The sequence below is a fragment of the Cupressus sempervirens genome, chromosome 2 (genome assembly GCF_028749045.1).
Source record: "Cupressus sempervirens isolate cs-2001-9-10 chromosome 2, ASM2874904v1, whole genome shotgun sequence".
Classification (NCBI taxonomy): domain Eukaryota; kingdom Viridiplantae; phylum Streptophyta; class Pinopsida; order Cupressales; family Cupressaceae; genus Cupressus; species Cupressus sempervirens.
In genome coordinates, this window is record NC_143119.1 from 225,511,802 (window position 1) to 225,521,336 (window position 9,535).

Below are 9,535 nucleotides of genomic sequence, written 5' to 3' on the forward strand. Positions count from 1 at the left end.
AAAATTTGAAGTTCCTTTCAGATATCTAAATATCCTTTTTACTCCTACATAATGTGCTTCTCTAGGATCAGCATCAAATCTTACAATACTTCCAACTGCATTTGCTATATCTATTCTTGTGTGAGTTAGATATTGCAATCCTCTAATCATAAATCTATATTTTTTCTTCTCAATAGTAAGTGTCTCATCCTTTGTGGATAACTTGTTTCTAGTTACCATAGGTGTTCCAATGGGTTTACATGCTTCCAAAACAAACTTTTTTAGTAAATTCTTCAAGTACTTAGTTTGAAAAATAAAGATTCCTTCTTTATTCTGTACAATTTGCAATCCTAGGAAATATTTCATCTTTCCTATCATACTCATCTCAAATTCTTTCTTCATCTCTTCACCAAAATTTTCACTTTCGTTCTCATTTCCTCCAAATATGATATCATCAAAAAATATTACCAAAATAATAAAACCATAATCAATTTCTATTCAATACAGATTATTTTCTACCAAACCTTTGCTATATCCAAGCTTTGTCAAATGCTTGTCCAACATTGCATAGTAGGTTCTTGGTGCTTGTTTCAATCCATACAATGCTTTCCTTAGTCTACACACTATTTCCTTTTCAACTATCAAAGGACATCTTCTTCTTCAAGCTCTTCTTTCAAAAATGCTTATTTGAGATCCATTTGATATACTTTGAATTTCTTCTATGCTTCATAGGCAAAGAATAATCTTACTATTATCATTCTAGCCACTAGTGCATATGTTTCATCATAGTCTATTCCTTCTTCTTGTGAGTAATCTTTACATACCAATCTTTCTTTTTTTCTTACAAATTCTCCTTGTTCATTCATCATGTTCATTAATACCCATTTGGTTTTGATCACATTCTTGCTTGTTGCCAATAGTGGCATGTTGTGATGGTTAAGTTGTTGAGTTGTTATCCTTGCCATTAAGGTTCAAATCTAATGGGGATGAGGTCCCCAATTTGTGGCCTCACTAGTTTATAGCTCCAAGTCAAAGCGTTTACCCCTCTTTAAAAAATACATTCTTGCTTGTTGGTCTAGGGACCAATTCCCATGTTTCATTCTTTAATATATAATCCAATTCCTCTTTCATAGATTATTTCCAGTAATCATCTTTGCATGCCTCATTTGCATTCTTAGGCTCAACTAACTTGAGATATCAAGAATAGTTATTCATTTGACTCCTTTTCATTACTCCTTTGTGTTTTCTTCTGATGATCTATTCAGATGGGTGATTCTTTATTATATTCTTTTCTAAAGTAGGAGTTTCTATCTCAACTCTTGGCTCTATTGAAGGTTCCAAGATTTGTTCCTACCTTGGCTCTCTTTCATTCTACAAATCATTGTTAGTCTCAATAAATACCTCATCATTTCTTAGCTTGGTAACAACATCATTATCTGAATTGTAATCGACTATGTTCTCTTGTATTGTGAACTTCTCATCAATTCTCACATTTGCACTTTCTATAGTAGTCTTAGTTCTCTGATTATAACATTTATAAACCTTTCTTTTCAATGAATAACTAATAAACATACCTTCATCACTTCTAGCATCAAACTTACCAATATCATCATCTCTTTTTATATAACACTTACTCCCAAAAATTCTAAAATACTTAATTGTAGGTGAGTGACCAAACCATAATTCATAAGGGGTCGTGTGTGTGTCTTTCCTGACTTGCATTCTATTCATAGTGTAGACTATTATATTCACAACTTCTCTCCAAAATGTCTTTGATACATCATGCTTTGCTAACATAGCTCTTGTAGCTTCTGTAACTGACTTGTTCATTCTCCCTGCAATGCCATTCTATTTAGGGATTCTTGGAGATAATGGATATCTTTTAATTCCATTTTCTTCACAAAACATGTTAAACTCATTCAAAGTAAATTCTCCTCCTCTATATGATCTAAAATATTTAATATTCATACAAGATTCATTCCCAACCCTATTCTTGAACATCTTAAACTTATCAAATGCCCCAGATTTCTCTTTAAGAAATGCAACCCACATCATTCTAGAAAAACCATCAACTAGAATCATAAAGTACCTTTCACAATTGAATCCTTTAATCTTTTTAGGACCACTAAGATTTGTGTGTACAATCTCTAACTTTGTTCTAGTGGTAAACTTCTTGCGAGGAAAAGAAGTTTTGGTATGCTTTGCCAAAACACACTCCTAGCAATTTGTGTTAGTAGGCTATACAATATTTGACAAATATCTAATAGCAAACACTCTACTAGTATTGTCAAAATTTATATGACAAAATCTCTTATTCCATAACCAACTATCATCTGTACCTTTGAAACCAAATATTTTATTTCAGTAGGATTCAACTGAAATACATTACCTTTAGATGTGGTTCTTGTTCCAATTATCTTCCCATCTTTTTCTTCAATTATGCATGTCTTTTTTGTGAACTACAACTGATAACCTTTGTCTACTAGTTGTCCAATACTCAAGAGATTTTTATTTAAACTATAAACAAAGTATACATCATTAGTGTTAGTCTTTCCATCAAGATTTATAGAACCAATACCTTTAACTTGACATGCTACATTGTTTCCAACTTTGACAAATTCTTCCATCCTAACTTTTGAAGTCAACAAACTTGTTCATGTCACTAGTCATATTATGTGAACAACCACTATCAATTATCGAATTAGATTTCTTCTCAACTTTTGATACCAAAGCTACTTTCTCTAGACTTTCTTCTTTAATTGCCACAAATCTAATTTGATCATCACTACCAATTAATTCTTGTTCATTAGAATCATTATCTTCATTTTCATACAAACATTCTTTATCCTTTCTAGGTTTGTAATTTCCCTTATACTTTTTCTCTCTTTTAGGAAACTTGGATGGATAATAACTATATTCATCACAAGTCCAATATTTGAAAATTTTCTTACCTCCTTTTTATCTTCTTATCGAAAGGGCCACTCCTTCAATCTTTCTATCCTCCTCAGATATATTTCTGCTAGAAAAATATCCTCTAGCACTTGTGCTCCTTGATAGACTAGGTAGAGTATTCAAGGCATTGATAGTAGTCTTAGTTCTTGTCAATTCTCTAGACTATCTAAGTTCATTCTCAACTACTTCAAATCTTCCAAGAAACATCTCCTTTGTGAAATCTTTGGTACAAGACATCAACAACTATATCATTTAAACTGTTGACTTAAATGGTGGTGTTAGAGTTTTCAATATCTTCCACATAATCTCATCATCTTCTTTGGTTACTCCTTGAGCTTAAATGCCTATAGTAATTTTTGATATCCTGCCTATATATATTCTTACAGATTCATCTTCCATCATTTTAGCATCTTGAAATGCATAAATACAACTTTTTAGCCTCAACTTCTTAGAATGTGCATCACCTTTAAAACTATTTTCCAAATATTTCCAAATCGAATGTCATGTAGAAAGTGATTTTTCTTGATTGTACTCAATTTCATGAAGTAAAATCAATAGTGCTTCTCTAGATCTCATGTCACACGAAAAGATCTCTTTTTGCCTTGGTACAATTTTCCAAGTCCTCTTTAGCAATGATTGTGTTCTCTAATTTTGTCAATATCCAATATCCTTGATCCATACATAATAGGTGTGTCTTCATATTTTCCTTCCAACTATCATAATTTGTTGCATTAAGCTTCAGACTATGTATCCTGAACATATTTGCCATGGATCTCCCAAAGTTGTTAAACATTATCTTCAAGGACCTAATGCTCTAATACCAATTGTTAGAAACAATAGTGCACCAAGATAAATAAGAGGGGTGGGGGGTGAATAAATTATCCAACAATGAAAACATTTATCTTCTTTAAAAAAACTTAACCATTCAACCAAAGTAAACAAAAATCATAATAAAATCCTCATAGACAAATACACCAAATATGTTGAATAGGGAAACCCTTGATCAGAGGGAAAACCCTAGGGGGAATGATGCCCACAAGATGATGTACTAAAATAAATATTCCTTGTTAGAGGATGGACCCTATTAGGAGTCTATTACAAAATTTAGTACAATGAGTCCCTATTAGGAGAATTTAAATTTTTTTTAGGAGATGTGCCAACCCTGTTAGGAGTTTTAGTATAATGTATGCAAGATGAGCCCACTGCCCAAACATGTAATTTCAACTACAAGAAGAGCTCACTACCCAAACAAGTAATTTACTATTATCTTTTTTCTTTCCTTGGTTCTAGCAACCAAATCAATTATTGTCAAACCTTGTAGACTAGGTTACAAAACTCTGATCCAAATATCAAACCTAGGAAATGAAATTTCTTTCACTTTTGCATTGCTCTGCTCAACTTCACATTCCACACTCTCTACTACTTATAATAAATCATGAAAAACATCTCATTCCATGCCATGATGAAGGAAAATATCATTCCTTTTTACCGAGTCCTTAAAAGAATTCCTCGAGTTGGCTATCAGACCTTCTAAATTAATTATTATATGACCACATTAAGATTATGTTATGCTTAGTGATAACATTAATCTTACACTTTGCAACTTGAATAGATTTTTGTATATGCAATATTATGATGAGTGATCTTAGCTACATCATCACAAACATGACTTCTTCATGTTCTCAACCTCGATTCTCAGAATAATAACTCTGTAAAGAGAGATAATAAGTTTACTAGAACATGTCTCTATAAACTCTATCTCAAAACAAGCATCACCAAAACTCTCATAACATATTCAATACTTATCATTTCTTCTTCCCATGTTAACTACATATATTAGATACCTAGAAGTATCTCCCATAATCTTAGATAGTTATAATACTCAACTAGTGTTCCATACCAACTTGATCATTGCATTTTTATTTTGTCAAATACCATAGAAAACTACTATGTTGACATCAATGGAAATCTCAGTCATGAATGTAACATATCATCATAATATCATATCTACAATACTCTCCATAGGAATATCATCAACATTCATTCTTGAAACCAATCTTCTAATAATCTCCCCATTCTTCCAACATGAGCTACCACCTTTCCACTCGGTCTTGTCTTTCTCATCATTTTACCATTCACATTTGTCTTTATCTTGCATAGAATTGTCAGATCTATCACCTTCACCATAAGATCTTCCTCTTCCTCTCTAGAATCTACCACCTCTACCTCTTTGTCTTTGTTCATGCTTCTTTGTGAAGATCTCCTCAACTTTCAAGGCATATTGATATGCTTCTTCCATACTTTCCAATTTCAAAAAACTTATCTCCTCTTGAATTCTAGATCTTAATCCATTTGGATATCTTACAATTTTCTCAACATCATTATCCACATGTCTAGATCTAATGTCCAACCTATAGAATTCCTTAGTATCCTCTTTTATAGTAATGTCTTTTTGTCTCAAATTTTGCATCATTCTCAACAAGATAACTTGGTAATAAGTAGGAAGGATTTTGTTCTTTACCTTGTTCACCATCTTTGGCCAAATTCTGATCTTCTCCTTTCCTCTCCTTTGTCTATCACTTTGCAAATGCTTCCACCATAGTGAATCATGACTTTTCAATCTAGTGACTCCTCTTCACCTTCTTATTATTGGGAGTGTTTTCATACTCAAAGAACTTCTCCATATTAGAGATCCAATCCAACATAGTATTGGTGTCTATATTTCCATCATATAGAATAATTTCTATAGTAGGCTTCAAATGTACCATATACAATACTCTCAGTAATATTTCCCCAGCTTTATCTTCTTCTAGTTTTGAATTAGGTTTTGGTTCTACTACTTCATCATCACTCACATCCTCAAGATGCACTTCTCTCCTCTAGGCTATCTCCACAGCATCTAATTTGGCTATAGTTTGTCTCAATGTATCTAATATGGCATTATTAACATTTCCTCTACCATGAACCATCTTTATGAATCAAGCTCCTATAAGATCATAACCCTCTACAATTTATAGGTCAAATATGTAGATCTGTAACCCTACAACCAAATTTGAATCAAGGTTCTACATGATCCAATCTCCATGAGGATGAACCTTAAGCTCTAATACCACCTAACACAAGGAGGTTAGGAGGAACTAGAGCCAAAGCTACACTCAACAATCCAAACCAACCTTGTAGAGTAAACACAATAGAAGTAAACACACAAAGAGAATAGCACCACACACAGAGAGAACAATATCCTTTTATTTTTTCAAAAAATAATCAACATACATCCCCAATTGTAAGACCTTCTAAGTTATGGCCAGATACAAAATACATTCAAAATCTAAGATCTAGCTTCAAATTTGCACTTCCAGATATATATGCCAGAACTTTCTAAACCTTCAAAAATCTCTTTTAAACTCTCCAAAATCTCTACCAATCTACTCCTCCTAATATTCCTTCACTCTAAGCCTAAACACCCTATTTATAATTGCCAAAATGACTTACGAAATATTCTAGATCATTACATAAAGAAAGGTTGACCCAACAACAGTTTGGACTATTCCTAAAAAAAGATCTAATAAAAAATGTCATGATCAAAATAAATCTTGCAAGTTGGCTTGCACCAAAAATTTAGTAAACACATCCAAACACCGATGCTCGACATCAACAGGAAAACTTAGCACACAATGGATCACTTAGCATACACTAGGTAACTTGACACATGAAGGATAGCTTGGTACACACTGTGGAACTTGGCACAAACTATAGAGTGAGATAGGATAAATGCTAACTTGAGTGTTGACATGATGTGAGATAGCCTTACCTTGGCTTAAACTACAAAATTATTAGCACTCAACAATTTTTGCAACTTGACAATGACTATAACTCAACAATAACTAGAAAAATGAGCACAAATGAGTAGGATAACATGTCAACCTAAGATGCTCCTACATCACCTTGTTTTTTAAGTAATGCACTAGATTGTTTAAAAATCTCTTGATTTCTTCTTCATTGTCATTGTTGCATATTATTCTTAACATAGTCTTCTAAACTTCTATGTCCTCTTCTCTAGTTGTTGCCTTCTTTCCTATGACTTTGTCACTGACCTTTTGTTTTATCGTGCCTTTAATATCCTTCAATTTTAAATTTTTGGCTATAATGTATCTCACGCTAGAGATATCAATTTGATCTATCTCAAAAATTTTATTTAAATCATAAAATTTGATTATCTAAATAATGTTTCCTTCATTAGCAATAGTTGAGTTTATCTTCTCTATCTTTGGCTTCCAAGGTTACCAAGATTTTCTTGTTGATTGCTTTGAATTTGTTACCTTCTCTATCTATTTAACTTCTTCTTCTTCTTCTTCTTCTTCTTCTTCTTTAGTAGACTCAACAATTGTCAACAATGTCTTTTGTCTCTTTCCTAGTCTAGTGGCTTATTGTTTGACCCTTTTAGTCTTTGTGGTCATAGCTTCCACTAATCTCTCAAATTTTCTCTTTGGCTCACTTGTTTGAATATCTGACACTTTTACCTAAGGAATGCCCTATTATGAAGATGTATCTACAATAGACACTAACAAAGATTTCATATTTAGTATACCTCTCTTCATAGTTTGCCTGACTTCTTGTGACTCACTCTTAGTCATAATAGCCTTTTATAAGGCTTTCTTCATTATAGTTTCTATCTTTCTGTGACATGCCTTCTCTAAGGATGCCCAATGAGCTAATTAGGTACTCTCATCATAAGTTCCAAATCTATATTCAGCTTGGTCCTTCTTTGATTTCAACAATAAGTCAATGTATCCAACTACTATATCATCACTTAATTCATAACCTAAGTGATCAAGAAATGTTTCCCAAGGTTCTACTACTTAAATATAAGTAAAATCTATATCAACCATAACAAAAGTATCTTGCTTAAATATGTCTACAATTGTAGGTTCAATTCTGAATCCTTGCCTCATTTCATTTTGAAATATTTTCATAATCAAATTCCCAATATCTAATATTTTATTTGTTGGATGTCTTCTACACACTTCTCTGATCTTCTCCATTGTACACCTCTCATTGCTCATAATCTCTAAGACTAAAAAATATGGAAATATTTTAAGCACATGAAAGAATATGTGATTAATCAATGATTGAAATCTAAACACACCATTCTTAGTCATCTTGATCTTTTCTCAGTTTTTAAGAAGTTGCATTCTTAGTATTTCACTAAGATTAACTTGTTCCTTCTAAACACATATCTTTTAGGTTTGATAGATGAATCCAACTGACAATTCATCAATCTTTGAACTTGGACATTTAGAGTAGGCAATTATTCTACTCAAGAATCTTACATTATCTTGCTTAATTATGCTGATCACCATGGCCTTTCAATTATATATTTCCTTTATGTAGCTCTCAACTTTCTTCTTAATTATTTTCTCACCTATAATTATACTACCTTATTTCCAAAGTCTAGTTACCTCATGAATATAGTTGACAAAGATATCAATTACACTATCTTGTATCCATAGTTTCTCTTCATGTATTCTACTTAGTATGATCTATGTTTACTCATATATGTCCAATTCTAAATAAAAATGATATTTGAACTATTCTTGTTCCTTCAAGTGTTCAAATCTAGGTTTCATAGCCATATCATGATTAAAGACTAGTTCCATATCTTTTTTCATATATTCACTCACAGTAGATTCAAACTTACTAGTAAGATAACTTCCTACATCTTCCAAACATACTACATTGTTCAGAGTAATGGATAATGCTAAGTTAGCATTTCTTTCTATAGGTTTTAAGGAATCAACCTTCAATTTTGGTCTCTTCTCATTCTCAACATTGTGAACTACTGATATATCCATGATTCTATCAAATATAAACCTTTTATTAAAATAAATTCTATGGAAAAATGATAAAAAAAAATTTCTTGAAAATAGGGTTTTCTTCAAAAACACTTTGTCAAGTTGCTTCTAAGGGCTCTATGCTTCTGATGTATTCACAATGAAGTGGTCATCAAGTTTGTACTCCATTTATTACTTCAACTTGAAATTGCATTAGTTGCATACTTTGCAAACACAAAAAGGTTGTCAATTGCATGTTGACATCAAATGACTAGTCAAGATCAGCTATATGATCTTCAGATGAAACCTGAGGTTTACTATAGCTTCCTCTCATCATGATAATGCAACATAAAACTTCACTCCATGAAATTATTTCGCAAAAACATAGTTTTCATCTTCTACTACAAAATTAACTTTCTCTATAGTAATACTCTTAATTTCTTATAACTAACTTAGATAATCTCCAAATTACAAGCAAGCATAGATATAGTCTAAACTTATCTCGATACACCTTTTTCCAATTTTGGTACCTCCAGTTTGATCTCTGGATGAAGTTTTAGATTTTGGTGTTGTGAACAATATTAATTCAACTTAATTGAATCTAACTCAATAATTGACTTTGATCTTCATTAAGTTCTCATATTTTAGTGACTACATTTCTTTGTTCCTCATTTTATTTCTTAGTTCTAGATTTCCTCTCATGGTTCCTTCTATCATTTCTGATATTCCTTCCATCATTTCTTCTATTTCTAAAGTTTCTTCCATTTTTCTTT